The sequence below is a fragment of the Crinia signifera genome, chromosome 11, assembly GCF_055691185.1.
Source record: "Crinia signifera chromosome 11, ASM5569118v1, whole genome shotgun sequence".
NCBI lineage: Eukaryota > Metazoa > Chordata > Amphibia > Anura > Myobatrachidae > Crinia > Crinia signifera.
In genome coordinates, this window is record NC_139227.1 from 39038458 (window position 1) to 39054785 (window position 16328).

Genomic DNA, 16328 nt, shown 5'->3' on the forward strand with positions numbered 1-16328 from the left:
AGCGATGGGGAGACGGCAGGGATCGACGGTGAGCTCCGCCGGAAAGGGACGCGCGAGCGTCTTGTGTGCGCACGTCACTTTACGGCGGCTGTCGGTCCGACCGCCAGACCCTCGCAAGATGGCAGCGGCTCCATCTGTATACAAGTGTCCTTGTCAGCAGGCAGCAAACAACAGTGTCCATGTGGGCGCCTCCAGACAGCACATCAGTTCTTGCAAACATGGATATGATTGAATGTTCTTTATGACGTGCCACCTGCTCTCCAATTGAAGAAATACATTTACGTGACTGACATCTTCCATTCCTCCTGAGAAAAGTTAATTGATTTTGAGGTTTACGTCCCTGCTATTTCAACTCTAAGGGTAATGGGTTGCACATTTTACCTCACAGGGGCTGTAAACGTTCACCAGTAACTTGTATAACCTCTATGTTGAGGAGTGGTAAGGGTGAGGAGTGGGCAGCGTTCCACATTTCAACTGAAAGCGGAAATAAACTCATCATTTGCAATGGTAATAGCCAATAACTAGAGTCACCTTTTGCCACATTACGGTTCATTTGTCACTGTTAATTATCCCAGCGGCCTGCTACAGTGTAGTGTAAACAGTGACTGTGCTCGAACACTAGTGAAGCAAACCACTTTTTTTCAACATGCGACTTAAGTCTCATAGACACTGGTTGTTTTTGCCCAGCGTGTATGAGGAGCAATGATGTGGAAATCACTTGGCGGGAAACTCAGTGATTTTCACCTGTCTCAGTAAAGACTATGGAAAGCGGTTCACTCGGCTGGTAAAACAGACCGACGTTGATGATGCGGAAGCGTGCATCAGCGGTTATCGGCAGGGGATACACACTGGGGGATTTTGAGCTAAAAGTAGCTAAAAACATCAAAAGTGAGCTGCGTTTGCAAGATGATCATCCATTCATGGTTCCATGATGTATCTTCTGCCCTCCTCAGAATAATGTGATGCAGAATATATTGTCCTATAAAGCAGTTCGATCTCAGGCATATCGATAAATCAAACACCCGCTGCCCGGTCTGAGAATGGTAGCACTGGGCAAATCTGGTCAGACCGCAGTCCTGTAAGGCGACTTCTCTGCTGTTGCGCTGGTTCTGTTTTCTAGGCTTACGGTCTAATGGAATGCTGGGACACGTATCCAGGTAATCCAGTCCTATCCTCTGCAGCAATTAAAGTATTTGGGAGTGGAACCCACACGGTAGGTTTATTAGCAAGACCTGAACATCAAAACATTGGCCCATTTTAACTCACAGCCCAGCACCCACCTTTACCCTCTCTCAACACCTCCCTTCCATAGTGTGTCCTTCAGTAGGAAGAGCACCTTTAACATAAATGAATCAATATTTATTAAGAAAGACCTATAATAAAGGTCCAGCATATATAAAAGAACATATAATCAGTTACTGATCACAGATAATACATTTCGTAGTTCAATTGTCCATATAAAATAATAAAGTAAAGTCTAATGTTGTAAAAAAGTCGCGTAGGTGAATGGACAATTGACCACATAATGATCCAGAACTTTAAAAGGCCAGCGTTAAGCTCTACCTCCTTAATCTTCTCAGAGGGTAGAGAGGAACAGTTGTTTATATCTCCTTTATAGGGGGAGAAGAAAATGCACACTCACTAAGAACCACTTGGGTATCCCGGTGGTGCAACTTATTAAGAAGTCACCTCTATGTGTCAGTGGACACCGATTTCCACTGCTGGGCAATTAGACGGCTATTTATCCGTATTGGGAAAATAAACGGCAATATGGGGACCTCCTCCTCCCTAGAAACCCTGACTTCCTCTTCCGTGTACAGGGAGTAGGGATGGCCATCGTTGCCATCGATGGTTGCCATCAATGGCAATAGTGCAACTGGCCATCGATAGTGCTAAACCATGCAATGGATGACCATCGATATATTTACCTATCAATGGTCATCCATTGTGTTTGACTGATTGGCTTATGGGCCAATCAAAACACAGGGGCGGGACTTCACTGTGTCGGTGGCAGAGCAAAACATCATTTTGCTGTGCCATCGATGGAGGGAAACCATCTGGTTCTCCCCCATCGATGGCAAAAGTATTCAACATCAGCCATAAACCATCGATGATTTTGAATCATCGATGGCCATCCCTACCAATAGTACTGGTGATGCTCATTAACGGTCCCCTCTCGTCTGTACATGCACAGATGACGGAGCAGGTTGTTAACGTCCCTCGGGAGTGCGCGATGGGCATCATTAGAGGCATACTCACTGGGTGATATATTAAACGATGTCGCTCAGAGGTGTCAAAATGGGCGATATGGCCTAATGTGTATGGGGCGTTAGTCTCAGAAGGCTACCTCTGCTTGCAGTCTATGGAGGTGTGAGCAGAATCAGCATACTGTATCTATAGGGAATATATTGACCTCTGCCTGTGTATAAGAATGGTTACTTCTAAATATATCAGAATTACAGTCCACATGTTCTTGTTACTTCAACCATTAGGTCCTATTATACGGGGTGGACCACTAATGAGCAATGCCAACTATGCTTTTATATGGTTGCTTGCAAACGAACCCGCAAAGAACAGGTGCCGTGCACCCCGATCACTTTCTAGGTACCGTCACTGTGTGTATAATAATGATAAGCGGTTTATTGCAGAGCATTCATGGTAATATAATAAATGACTTGTCAGCTAGTGAACGATTACCACTGAACTCCGGAATAAGTGCATGCCGTGAAATGAAGATCAGATAATATAGATAGGAATTTGTGCTGCATTTAGTGAGGCTTTATGATCACATGACCTAGAGCTTCTAGGTCATGTGATCATATAGATTTCACAGTCATCTGTCAGGAAATTTTGCACATTGATTTGTTACACATATGTATATAAGAATATGTTGGGTTTTTTTTTTTGGGGGGGGGGGGGGGGGGGTGGAATAAAATCAAACAGGCCCCATCTGATTAGTATCAGAGAGCCTGCCAGTGACATATAAATTACGGACAGCGTGATAATTGGGGACAGATGGAAACAGTATAATAATGATAGTGTACAGGACAAGTATTTAACCCATAGTTGCCTACCCTCCAGCATTCTGGAGGAGATGCCATAGCAGCAATCTCCATCTCTCCCTCATTAGTCTAGCAATCTCCCTCATGTCACCTAGCCCACATTACACTGTTACATTTTTGGGTAAAAAAGAAATGAGAGATAGATACAGTTACATTGAATCATCGGCACCATTTCCCAGCACTTTACCAAGTACAGTAGCTCTTACTAACTGCTCTGGGTCTCATCTACATTTGGATATAAGTCATTTTACAAGATTCCTCTCAGATGTAGCAGTGCACACCCATGCTTCTAGGTGCCACGCCCTTTGAGAGGAGCATGACACCCCACCTCAATGGGGTACTGTGCAAAATTCACAATTTGCAGAGTGAATCAAGCAGTAACCAAGAGGTCATCTTGGTCAGTCATAGGAACAGAAACTAGTGACTCACTCACCCCACCTGCCAGACACCATGACGGTGCACCTAACTATTAATCCAGGCTCGATACAGAACTATTTCCTGCTCACAGACACCGAGTCAGGATGACTATTACCGTTGCCATATATAAATATATATATATTAGTGTTGGGCACATTAACGCGTTAATATCGCGTTAACGCGCCAGCACATTAACTGCGATTAAAAAAATGAACGCAGTTAACGCAGGGGGGGGATCACTGCAGCGGCAGGGAGTGGGGAACGGGGCTGGCGGGTACCGGGAAACGGACGGGGGACGGGGATTCGCCGCAGGGGTGCAGAGTCTCCGTCCACACATGCAGACGGAGACCCTGTGCCCCTCCAAATATGGCCGCTGCTGTGAAGGAGACAGATGCTAGAGGTGCTCCTTTACCTCTAGCGTCTGTCAGGGTGGGAAGTGCAGAGTACCCAGTGCAGATCGCTGTGGACCTACAACCCCTGGCAATGAGCAAGTAACCTCCCCCCTGGCATGATGCAAGTAAACCCCCCTGGCATGGAACACATAAGTTCCATGCATGGAACACCTACCCCCCCCCCCCCCCCCTGGCATGGAGCAGGTAGCCCCCTTGGCAACAATCAAGTAAACCTCCCTGGCATGGAACACATAACCCCCCCTGGCATGGAACACATAACCCCCCCTTGCTTGGAACACCTAACCCCCCCTGGCATGGAGCAAGTAGCCCCCTTGGCAACAATCAAGTAAACCCCCCTGGCATGGAACACATAAGTTCCATGCATGGAACACCTACCCCCCCCCCCCCCCCCCCTGGTATGGAGCAGGTAGCCCCCTTGGCAACAATCAAGTAAACCTCCCTGGCATGGAACACAAACCCCCCCTGGCATGGAACACATAACCCCCCCTTGCTTGGAACACCTAACCCCCCCTGGCATGGAGCAAGTAGCCCCCTTGGCAACAATCAAGTAAACCCCCCTGGCAACAAGAAAGTAAACCTCCCTGGCAACAAGCAAGAAAACCCCCCTGGCAACAAGCAAGTAAACTTCCCCTGGCAACAAGCATGGAACCCACTATGCAACAGGCATGCAATCCCCCTTGGCAACGAGATTTTAGGTAAGCGGCACTTATGTGCCTATCAGCGCGATTAATCGCAAAAATTTTATGCGATTAATCGCGATTAAAAATTTTAATCATTGCCCACCACTAATATATATATATACACATACAAATTGAATCTGCGCAAAGTCAGTTACTATGACTTTAAGAAGAAAATCCGTCTCCAAATGTATGATGCTGCTCAACTTCACCAAAGGCTTGTCTCAGCCTTAAAGTACGGTGCATGTAGGGAGAAATGAGAAGGAGCGCACAATGAGTAAATTTGAAACCAATTTACTTAAAAAGTGTAATATCTCACATACATATTAGAATAGAACAATCAGCATGAAGATCACCGTGCGGGCACAGCACACTGCACTCTGGATGCGGGAGAGCGACTCGGGCAGATGGTAACCAGACAGACAGCGGCGTGAGCGTGTTCCACCGGGAGAGCTCAGACGGGACAATGTACTCAATCCTGTATGTCAGAAGACCCCGCCCCAACGCGTTTCGTCATGGAAGACTTCGTCAGGAGGCGTGGTGACAGGTAAGTATGACCACATATATATAGCAAGCCAATTAGCCACAACGCCAATCAGCTGTCATACAAATTGGACACAGTGAGAGTCTAATTGACACTTAAACAAGAATTTGTACAAAGAGAAAGTTCTTTAACAGGTTCAGACGTGTGGAAAAAATGTCTAAACACGTCCACACGTCTGGACCTGTTAAAAAACTTTCTCTTTGTACAAATTCTTGTTCAAGTGTCAATTAGACTCTCACTGTGTCCAATTTGTATGACAGCTGATTGGCGTTGTGGCTATTGGCTTGCTATATATATGTGGTCATACTTACCTGTCACCACGCCTCCTGACGAAGTCTTCCATGACGAAACGCGTTGGGGCGGGGTCTTCTGACGTACAGGATTGAGTACATTGTCCCGTCTGAGCTCTCCCGGTGGAACACGCTCACGCCGCTGTCTGTCTGGTTACCATCTGCCCGAGTCACTCTCCCGCATCCAGAGTGCAGTGTGCTGTGCCCGCACGGTGATCTTCATGCTGATTGTTCTATTCTAATATGTATGTGAGATATTACACTTTTTAAGTAAATTGGTTTCAAATTTACTCATTGTGCGCTCCTTCTCATTTCTCCCTATATATATATATATATATATATATATATATATATATATATATATATATATATATTTATAAAAGAATATACAGATGCAGAATGCACCATTCTGAAAGCAGAGGTCGTCTTTCTGGACTTGGTTGGTTCTGCTCCTGGATTAAGCACTTGTATCCTGACTGCCATGGGGTGTTTGTGTCCCACGTCCATGGATTTTATTTCAGCATATTTTTCATTTTGCCATTATTAGGCGCTTCTATAGGTCCCCTTACCCATACAAGACCATCGCGAAGGGAGCTTAGGCCCAGTGCAGCAGCTTCTTGTCATAGATGTGCACAGGATGGGTAAAGTCTAATGATGCCCACACAGCCAAAGGTATGAGAGAATAGGAGCCTACTGAAAACAAGTAACCTGCCCCTGCTCTTCCATTGCATATTATCTGGCTTGGTTGGGACCTTTCATGCACTTGAGGGCCTGGAGCTGCGGGCCACCAGACGTTGCCCCCATCAGCTCCCATTATAGGCTGCCACTAGCTCTCAACCAAGGTAGGTATGGAATGTCTGGGAGACTGTTGGCTGGTTATACCCACAGTCCCTCAAGGACAGGGAGGAGCATGTGATTCTATACAAATTACACCATTATAGTCACCCCTGTACAATGATGCACCATTCACGTCTCTCTCTCCCAGATATCAGAATTTATTTTATTTACTCACTGACGTAAAGGACTAACGAAAAGTTTCACAACTCTATCCTTCTATGTGTGGGTCATTCTGTTCTCGCTCCACCTACCCAGAATGTCATGCCCCCCCCCACACACCACCACCTACTGCACATAAATGGGACCTATTTACAACCTCATCATATATCATTAGTAGATGAAAGTAGCAAATCCACAAACCCCCCAAAACACCAAGCTTGCAGCATCGGCCAAGGTCAACAGCCAAGCCCAGCGAACGAGTAATAAATCGCCTTCCAGTGAGGGATGGCTAATAATTACCTCGCGCTGTCACCTGCCTGGCTCGCTGCCAAGCCCTGTGGGCAGGAACTTTGAACTGTGCTGGTAAAATAGTTCCAGTTTATGGACACTACGGCTATAAAGTTCCGGACTGCATACCTGCTGGGCAGCTAATAACCCTTTAATTACCAGAGACCATGAGAATCTCCCCGTTCCAGTGTTGTATCTATAATTCAGTCAGTGCCTATGGCCTGTTTGGACGAGGGGGCTCTAGTACGCTGCCCACCCTGCACCCAGGTCTGTGTCCGCCGGTGAAATATTGGGATACCGTCACTAGATCAACATTCATTGGGTCATTCACTGGGTCGATGCATTGGGACGACCATTGAAGGTCGACACCTAAAATATGTCCACTGAAGGTTGACATCTAAAATATGTCAACATGGCTAATGTCGAAATTCAACACTAGCATTAAGCCGACTTTGGGAAGGTCGACAGTCAAAAGGTCAACATGAGTTTTTTCGTGTTTTTTTGAGCCGACAGGCGGTATTTCATACCCAGCCATCCACTACAGCGTGGTGGGAGAATATAATAGTGTGCCAAGTGCAGTGACGCACCGTGCCTGAAGCATGGCTGGCGCAGCAGCCATGTGTGGGCCTACAGTACACTTAGATGGTATCCATGTCGACATTCAGGACAAAAAAACGTGAAAACCTCATGTCGACATTTTGACTGTTGACCTTCCTATTGTCCACCTAATGCTTGTGTTGATCGAGGGCCTTAATGACTGGTCCGAGTTCTCTGCGAAGGCCCCAGCAACCTATCTCTGGGAGGGGGAACACACTTGAACATGGGCCCATGAATTCTAAAAACGCCCATGTCCCGTACAATACATTTATTCATCACATAGAGAATGCAGAGAAAGTCAGCGGTGACACAACACAGTGTAAAAAAAAAAAGTCCCTTTTGAGGGTTCTCTGCAAAGTTGATGCAGGCGGTAGCGATGAATGAACTGGTGTATCATACCCAATGGATTAAGATATTAGGTTAAATAGAGGTGTGTGTGCCTGGAATGTGCATCAGGGGCAACCGGTAACATTAACAATTAGATGCGAGTGACAATCTTGTTACTCAGGGCTTGGAGGCTGTTACTGTACATACACATTCCTCCCTCAGTCAGTGATGCAGAAGTTACATAATACAAGGTTTCCTTTAATGACAGATTAGAATACAATGGGACATCACCTTAAAGGAGCTACCTGTCTGTATCCAACTTGTTTTTGAGGAAAAACTGCATTCACCACATTTTTTCCCCTCGGGTCTTTTTAAGAATCTGGAGTATTTACTTAAAAGTTACCACAGGAAATGTCTTGCAATCGGAACGTAGGCCTTGGTTCTAGTTCACTCGGAATTTCCCCCGAGATCAGGCCAATGGGATGTAATGGGGCATTCTCACATTGGTAATGTTCCCCGAGGGCAGGCCGCTGGGCTGTAATGGGGCATTCTCACATTGGTAATGTTCCCCTGAGGGCAGGCCGCTGGGCTGTAATGGGGCATACTCACATTGGTAATGTTCCCCGAGGGCAGGCCGCTGGGCTGTAATGGGGCATGCTCCCATTGGTAATGTTCCCCGAGGGCAGGCCGCTGGGCTGTAATGGGGCATAGTCACATTGGTAATGTTTCCCGAGGGAAGGCCGCTGGGCTGTAATGGGGCATACTCACATTGGTAATGTTCCCCGAGGGCAGGCTGCTGGGCTGTAATGGGGCATTCTCACAGTGGTAATGTTCCCCCGAGGGCAGGCCGCTGGGCTGTAATGGGGCATTCTCACATTGGTAATGTTCCCCAAGGGCAGGCCGCTGGGTTGTAATGGGGCATACTCACATTTGTAATGTTCCCCCGAGGGCAGGCCGCTGGGCTGTAATGGGGCATTCTCACATTGGTAATGTTCCCCGAGGGCAGGCCGCTGGGTTGTAATGGGGCATACTCACATTGGTAATGTTCCCCCGAGGGCAGGCCGCTGGGCTGTAATGGGGCATTCTCACATTGGTAATGTTCCCCGATGGCAGGCCAATGGGCTGTATTGGGGCATTCTCACAGTGGTAATGTTCCCCAAGGGCAGGCCGCTGGGCTGTAATGGGGCATTCTCACATTGGTAATGTTCCCCCGAGGGCAGGCCGATGGGCTGTATTGGGGCATTCTCACAGTGGTAATGTTCCCCAAGGGCAGGCCGCTGGGCTGTAATGGGAAATAGACACATTGGTAATGTTTCCCGAGGGCAGGCCGCTGGGCTGTAATGGGGCATAGTCACATTGGTAATGTTACCCGGGGGCAGGCCGCTGGGCTGTATTGGGGCATTCTCACATTGGTAATGTTCCCTGAGGGCAGGCCGCTGGGCTGTAATGGGGCATAGTCACATTGGTAATGTTCCCTGAGGGCAGGCCGCTGGGCTGTAATGGGGCATAGTCACATTGGTAATGTTTCCCAAGGGCAGGCCGCTGGGCTGTAATGGGGCATAGTCACATTAGTAATGTTTCCCGAGGGCAGGCCGCTGGGCTGTAATGGGGCATTCTCACATTGGTAATGTTACCCGGGGTCAGGCCGCTGGGCTGTAATGGGATATTCTCACATTGGTAATGTTCCCCGAGGGCAGGCTGCTGGGCTGTAATGGGGCATTCTCAAATTGGTAATGTTCCCTGAGGGCAGGCCGCTGGGCTGTAATGGGATATTCTCACATTGGTAATGTTCCCTGAGGGCAGGCCGCTGGGCTGTAATGGGGCATAGTCACATTGGTAATGTTTCCCGAGGGCAGGCCGCTGGGCTGTAATGGGGCATTCTCACATTGGTAATGTTCCCTGAGGGCAGGCCGCTGGGCTGTAATGGGGCATAGTCACATTGGTAATGTTTCCCGAGGGCAGGCCGCTGGGCTGTAATGGGGCATAGTCACATTGGTAATGTTTCCCGAGGGCAGGCCGCTGGGCTGTAATGGGGCATAGTCACATTGGTAATGTTCCCTGAGGGCAGGCTGCTGGGCTGTAATGGGGCATAGTCACATTGGTAATGTTCCCTAGTGGTATACCGATGGCATTGCATGCTGCAGAAGGTTGGCCAGAAGCATTTCATACGCTGCCTTTGCTGTCTTTTGCAGTTTGCAACTGTGATTATTTGTTAAATATTGGCAGCAGCTAACCTGAGTATATGGACGCCTACAGTCACATGATTTCCCTCAGATGACGTATAACTGCGATACATTGGTACCATCATTGTATATCATGTCATGTCAAACAGTCTGAGTGCCTCTGAAGATACACAGACTGCGCTGGTCTCCCAGGATGCGGAGGACTCCCCAGTATCAAGAAACCACAGTCTATAGGACCATGACACGCCTGCGCTTACCCAACCACTCCCATTACCACCTCCAAGCGTTCCCGTTACTCCCATTGTGACTAATTCCTCAATGCGACAGTCATCACAATTGATGCGTGTGCACACTGCGCTTCAATGTCACGTGCATTGCAACTGAGCGATTTGCATACGATGGCCACCATGCAACAGCATGTGACTGAGGCCCTGTGCCTGTATCTAGGATAACAGCTACAACACATCCCACCCCCCACCAGACTCGTCATTCCTTGCGATCTAACTGTATATTGATCAAGGCGTTAGATGCATTTTCTCTGGAAAATAACTATTGTCTTTATGGCCGACCTTTGCTCATTGAGTCACAATGACTGGCTTGTGTATACTGAGTAATCTAATCTGCCGCACTATACAGTAATACCTTATATAGAGGTTCTCCATGGTAGCACGGAAAGCCGCTGCACCCCCTACAAGTGTCATGGGAGGGAAGATGTGACAGTGAGCAGGAAAATGCCACCCCGGGGAACACATGCCCACCCTGCTGCCTGTATCTCCTTGCTACGCTGAAAGCGCAGGTGTACGCGCCCATGTGCCCGCACATAGCAGAAATCATTCGATTGTTACTCACCATCGAATGATTTTTCCTCTGCTTGCTGCCGAAAGTAAGCCAGGACTTACTTTTAAGTTGAACGTTCTTCTGCGTATTGGGGGCAGGCGCTGGGGTTCGCCACCATTTTTATGGACACAACCATGAAACGATGGGTGTCCATCCCGAAACGCCCCCCCTGCCTGCCAATCCAAATGAGAATGCCCCGGCAAATGAAAATAGAGCAGGCATTCGCTGCGCATTAGCGCGTATATACATGTGCAGACCCGAATCCGGACATGAATAATCTGAATCAGTCCCAGTACCCTTATTATCTGGTTACTGGGGAGCAAGATAATCATTCTGAATGATTTTCTTTTAGATTAAAAGGCCCAGGATCTCATCCTGATGTTGGCTGCCTGAAAGGATCTAACGGAACCTCCAGGCAGAGCCGTAATGAGACCATGGTGGGGTAGTAGTAGTTTGTTTATTTATAAGGTGCCACAATGTGTCCGCAGCGCCGTACATAGCAAACAAACAACAAATGACAAGGTAACGTACAGGGTGTGTTGATAAAATACAGTATAAATAGGGGTATAGCTGGTAGAACTAAAATCAGCATCAGTTCTGAAGTAGGTGTCAAAATTGTCGAGGAGACCGAAGATGAAGTAGAGGAAGGGAAGAACAGGACAGGAGCACAGGTGAGGTAAAGAGGTAGGGTGAGTACGTGAGGAAGGAGGGCCCTACTCATAAGAGGTAACAGACTAAAAGGAGGTGGGTGGAGGAACGAAAAACAATAGGATAAGTAGGATCGGATGGGAACGGATGGAGGGGTAGGGGAGGCAGGATAGGAGGAGCGAAAGAGGTTAGGAGGAGGAGGGACAGGCTAGTCGGAAGAAGTGGGTTTTGGGGGAGTGCTTGAAGGAGGTAAGGGAATCAGAAAGGGTACAATCCTTAAGGCCCCCATACATTACTGCAACTTCTCCGAGGGAAGAAGTCGTAGTGATTACCCTCGAGCTGCCCGGGAGAATCCGTGCGTCAGGATCTCATGTGATATATTACATTCGGGCCTTTCGCATGAGATCCCAGCAATTGTTACCGGAGGCTATCCGATATGACAGATCCTACGTGCAGCACTTGGCGATCTATGAGCTTCGATCCGATACGCACAGATGTAATGGCAGATGGATGACATAACTATCGGTAGAGTAGATAGGGAGGATTTTATTAATCTGGTTTAAGAAGCCCATGCGGTTATAACCAGTTATCTCTATAGGGCGCACACATATCATGCAACGCTGTACAGAGACTATTCCAGCCGATCTATTGGCCCAATTCAGACCCGATCGCACAGCAGCGAATGCAGCAGCCAGTAATTAGGAAAACGCTGCATGCCAGAGTGATAGCCCCCTTGAGAATGAATGTGCTCGCTGTGACAATACATTTTCCATTTTCCCCACTGATCACAGGCTCTGAGTAGCCCTGGACTTACTTGGCAGCTGCAATGAAATCAGCCTAATCAAGGGCGGAGCTACCGTTAACCCCCCGCCCCCCCCCCCAAACCCTCGGTCACGCCTGTTTATTTATAGCACGCCCATTTAGCGGACGATTGCCACCCCCAGACGCCGGCTACCTGTCAATCCACTTGAAAGCGGCTAGTGAAGTAAATAAGTCGCTGGATTTCTTCGTGCATTGCAGCCCAGATACATGCGCAGTCTATAGATAATCGTCTGCTGTGCAGATGGGGGCAGATATTGGGCAGATGGGGCCCAATATCATCTGGCACATATACACAATACATTTTATTTTGTCAGAAGCCAATTTAACTACAGGATGTGTGGAGATAACTGGAGTACCCAGGGGAAATCCAAACAAACTGGATAACATACAAACTCCACACAGACAGGGCATTGCTGGGAATTGATCTCATGGCCGCAGTGGGGTGAGGTAGTGATACTAACCACTGTGCCACCATGTTGTCCTCTATGCGGTGTGGCTGATTTCTCCAGCATGGACTGGGCAGCTTGTCAGAACAGAAGGAAGTCCAGGGAAATCCTACAGGAGAATCGGGGTCAGTCTGATACAGAGCTGTCACTAGGAGAAGGTTCATCATTCAGCAGGACAACGACCCCGAGCACAAGACCAACAACCCCAGAAGCCGCTCAGGGACAAATAGGTGAATGTCCAGCAATGACCGAAACGGGTATGGGTCATTGGGTTGACCACTGAAGGTTGACAGGGCTTAGGTAGACATATGAAATAAGTCGACATGGGTTGGAAGGTGGACACAAGCATTAGGTCAACAATGGCAAGGTCGACAGTGAAAAGGTCCTCATGAGTTATTCACAGTTTTTATCCTGAATGTCAACGTAGTCGACGTGAACACTATCAAATTGTACCACTGCGCTCCATGCTTCGGGCACGGTGCTTCGCTGCGCTCGGCGCACTGTTTTATTTTCCCGCCACGCAGTAGTGGATGGTTGGGCACGAAATACCGCCTGTCGGCACATGTCAGATTAAAAACAATGTGAAAAAAAACTTTTGACTGCCAATTTTTTTCTAACCATATTCATCAAACCACCCTCATAGAGACACAGGGAAGAGCTAGTTGGGGGGGTTAGAAGGGGACAGAAATGAGACGGATCTATGTAGGGGAGGCAGATGTGCGAGATGGAGGTGGTCATAGACTCAGAAACGGGGGTCAGGAAGGAAGATAAGAAAAAGACAGATGCGGGGGCGGGATCAGAAGCTGTGGGAAGATAAAGGGAAAAACCAGCAACATCAGGTGCAATTGCTGGCGACCAAGCGAATGACTATACAGATATAGCGACGCTCATCGCCACGGCTGCTCATGCCTGTTTGGTGCTCCGATGTCGCAACCTCACTGCGGAATCGATACGCTGTGCCATCGTCCGCTCAATGTATTTTTGTGAGCCATGTGAACAAATTAGATGCACTTGCGTATGTCACACGTGGCGATTGGTGCGGCACCGATGAGCGTGGCTGCATCTGTACATAGTAATACTGGGTTATACAAAGGTCAGCAGCAAATAAACATCCTATATCCTAATATAAAATACCGAGAGCTCACACCCACCAGGAACTAACACGTGTACCCAAATTATTCTAATTAAATCTATCCAACACTTCACCCTGACCTTACCCAGCCCAATAATAGCCTCCACACGCCAGCTCCAGCCAACACCTTAATCTCACCTCAACCCAGTCCAACACCCTTTATGCACTGCCCATCTCCGTCACAGTCACCGACAGCTTCCATACATTGCTGTGATGATCTACACATTATTTTTAGCCCATTTCCAATCTCCATACCATTGCTATTAAACTGGTTTCACATCTACTCCACCAAATTGTTTTCATCTCCACCTTGTAGAACCTTTGACACAGACACTATTAAAAAACACATTCTCTTTGCACCATGAAGTATAGGTCACTTACACTATGCGGTCCCTATTCAGTGACTGAGGTCTGCAGTTACTTATCACACACACACATTACATTCTCTTAGCACTATGCAGTATAGGTCACTTACACTATGCGGTCCCTATACAGTGACTGAGGTCTGCAGTTACTTATCACACACATTACATTCTCTTAGCACTATGCAGTATAGGTCACTTACACTATGCGGTCCCGATACAGTGACTGAGGTCTGCAGTTACTTATCACACACACATTACATTCTCTTAGCACTATGCAGTATAGGTCACTTACACTATGCGGTCCCTATACAGTGACTGAGGTCTGCAGCTACTTATCACACACATTACATTACCTTAGCACTATGCAGTATAAGTCACTTACACTATGCAGTCCCTATACAGTGACTGAGGTCTGCAGTTACTTATCACACACATTACATTCTCTTAGCACTATGCAGTATAGGTCACTTACACTATGCTGTCCCTATACAGTGACTGAGGCCTGCAGTTACTTATCACACACATTACATTCTCTTAGCACTATGCAGTATAGGTCACTTACACTATGCGGTCCCTATACAGTGACTGAGGCCTGCAGTTACTTATCACACACACATTACATTCTCTTAGCACTATGCCGTATAGTCACTTACACTATGCGGTCCCTATACAGTGACTGAGGCCTGCAGTTACTTATCACACACACATTACATTCTCTTAGCACTATGCCGTATAGTCACTTACACTATGCTGTCCCTATACAGTGACTGAGGCCTGCAGTTACTTATCACACACATTACATTCTCTTAGCACTATGCAGTATAGGTCACTTACACTATGCTGTCCCTATACAGTGACTGAGGTCTGCAGTTACTTATCACACACACACATTACAGTCTCTTAGCACTATGCCGTATAGTCACTTACACTATGCGGTCCCTATACAGTGACTGAGGCCTGCAGTTACTTATCACACACACATTACATTCTCTTAGCACTATGCCGTATAGTCACTTACACTATGCTGTCCCTATACAGTGACTGAGGCCTGCAGTTACTTATCACACACATTACATTCTCTTAGCACTATGCAGTATAGGTCACTTACACTATGCTGTCCCTATACAGTGACTGAGGTCTGCAGTTACTTATCACACACACACATTACATTCTCTTAGCACTATGCAGTATAGGTCACTTACACTATGCGGTCCCTATACAGTGACTGAGGCCTGCAGTTACTTATCACACACACATTACAGTCTCTTAGCACTATGCCGTATAGTCACTTACACTATGCGGTCCCGATACAGTGACTGAGGTCTGCAGTTACTTATCACACACACACATTACATTCTCTTAGCACTATGCAGTATAGGTCACTTACACTATGCGGTCCCTATACAGTGACTGAGGCCTGCAGTTACTTATCACACACATTACATTCTCTTAGCACTATGCAGTATAGGTCACTTACACTATGCGGTCCCTATACAGTGACTGAGGTCTGCAGTTACTTATCACACACACATTACAGTCTCTTAGCACTATGCAGTATAGGTCACTTACACTATGCGGTCCCTATACAGTGACTGAGGCCTGCAGTTACTTATCACACACACATTACATTCTCTTAGCACTATGCAGTATAGGTCACTTACACTATGCGGTCCCTATACAGTGACTGAGGTCTGCAGTTACTTATCACACACATTACATTCTCTTAGCACTATGCAGTATAGTCACTTACACTATGTGGTCCCTATACAGTGACTGAGGTCTGCAGTTACTTATCACACACACATTACATTCTCTTAGCACTATGCAGTATAGGTCACTTACACTATGCGGTCCCTATACAGTGACTGAGGTCTGCAGTTACTTATCACACACATTACATTCTCTTAGCACTATGCAGTATAGGTCACTTACACTATGCGGTCCCTATACAGTGACTGAGGCCTGCAGTTACTTATCACACACACATTACATTCTCTTAGCACTATGCAGTATAGGTCACTTACACTATGCGGTCCCTATACAGTGACTGAGGCCTGCAGTTACTTATCACACACACATTTCATTCTCTTAGCACTATGCAGTATAGGTCACTTACACTATGCGGTCTCTATACAGTGACTGAGGTCTGCAGTTACTTATCACACACATTACATACATTCTTATTGACAAAATGGGTACTGCATATTGATAATACAGTCTCTTATGTACTAATATACTGATAACAAGTTTCACTTTTCCTTGTGTGCAATAAACATGAATCTTT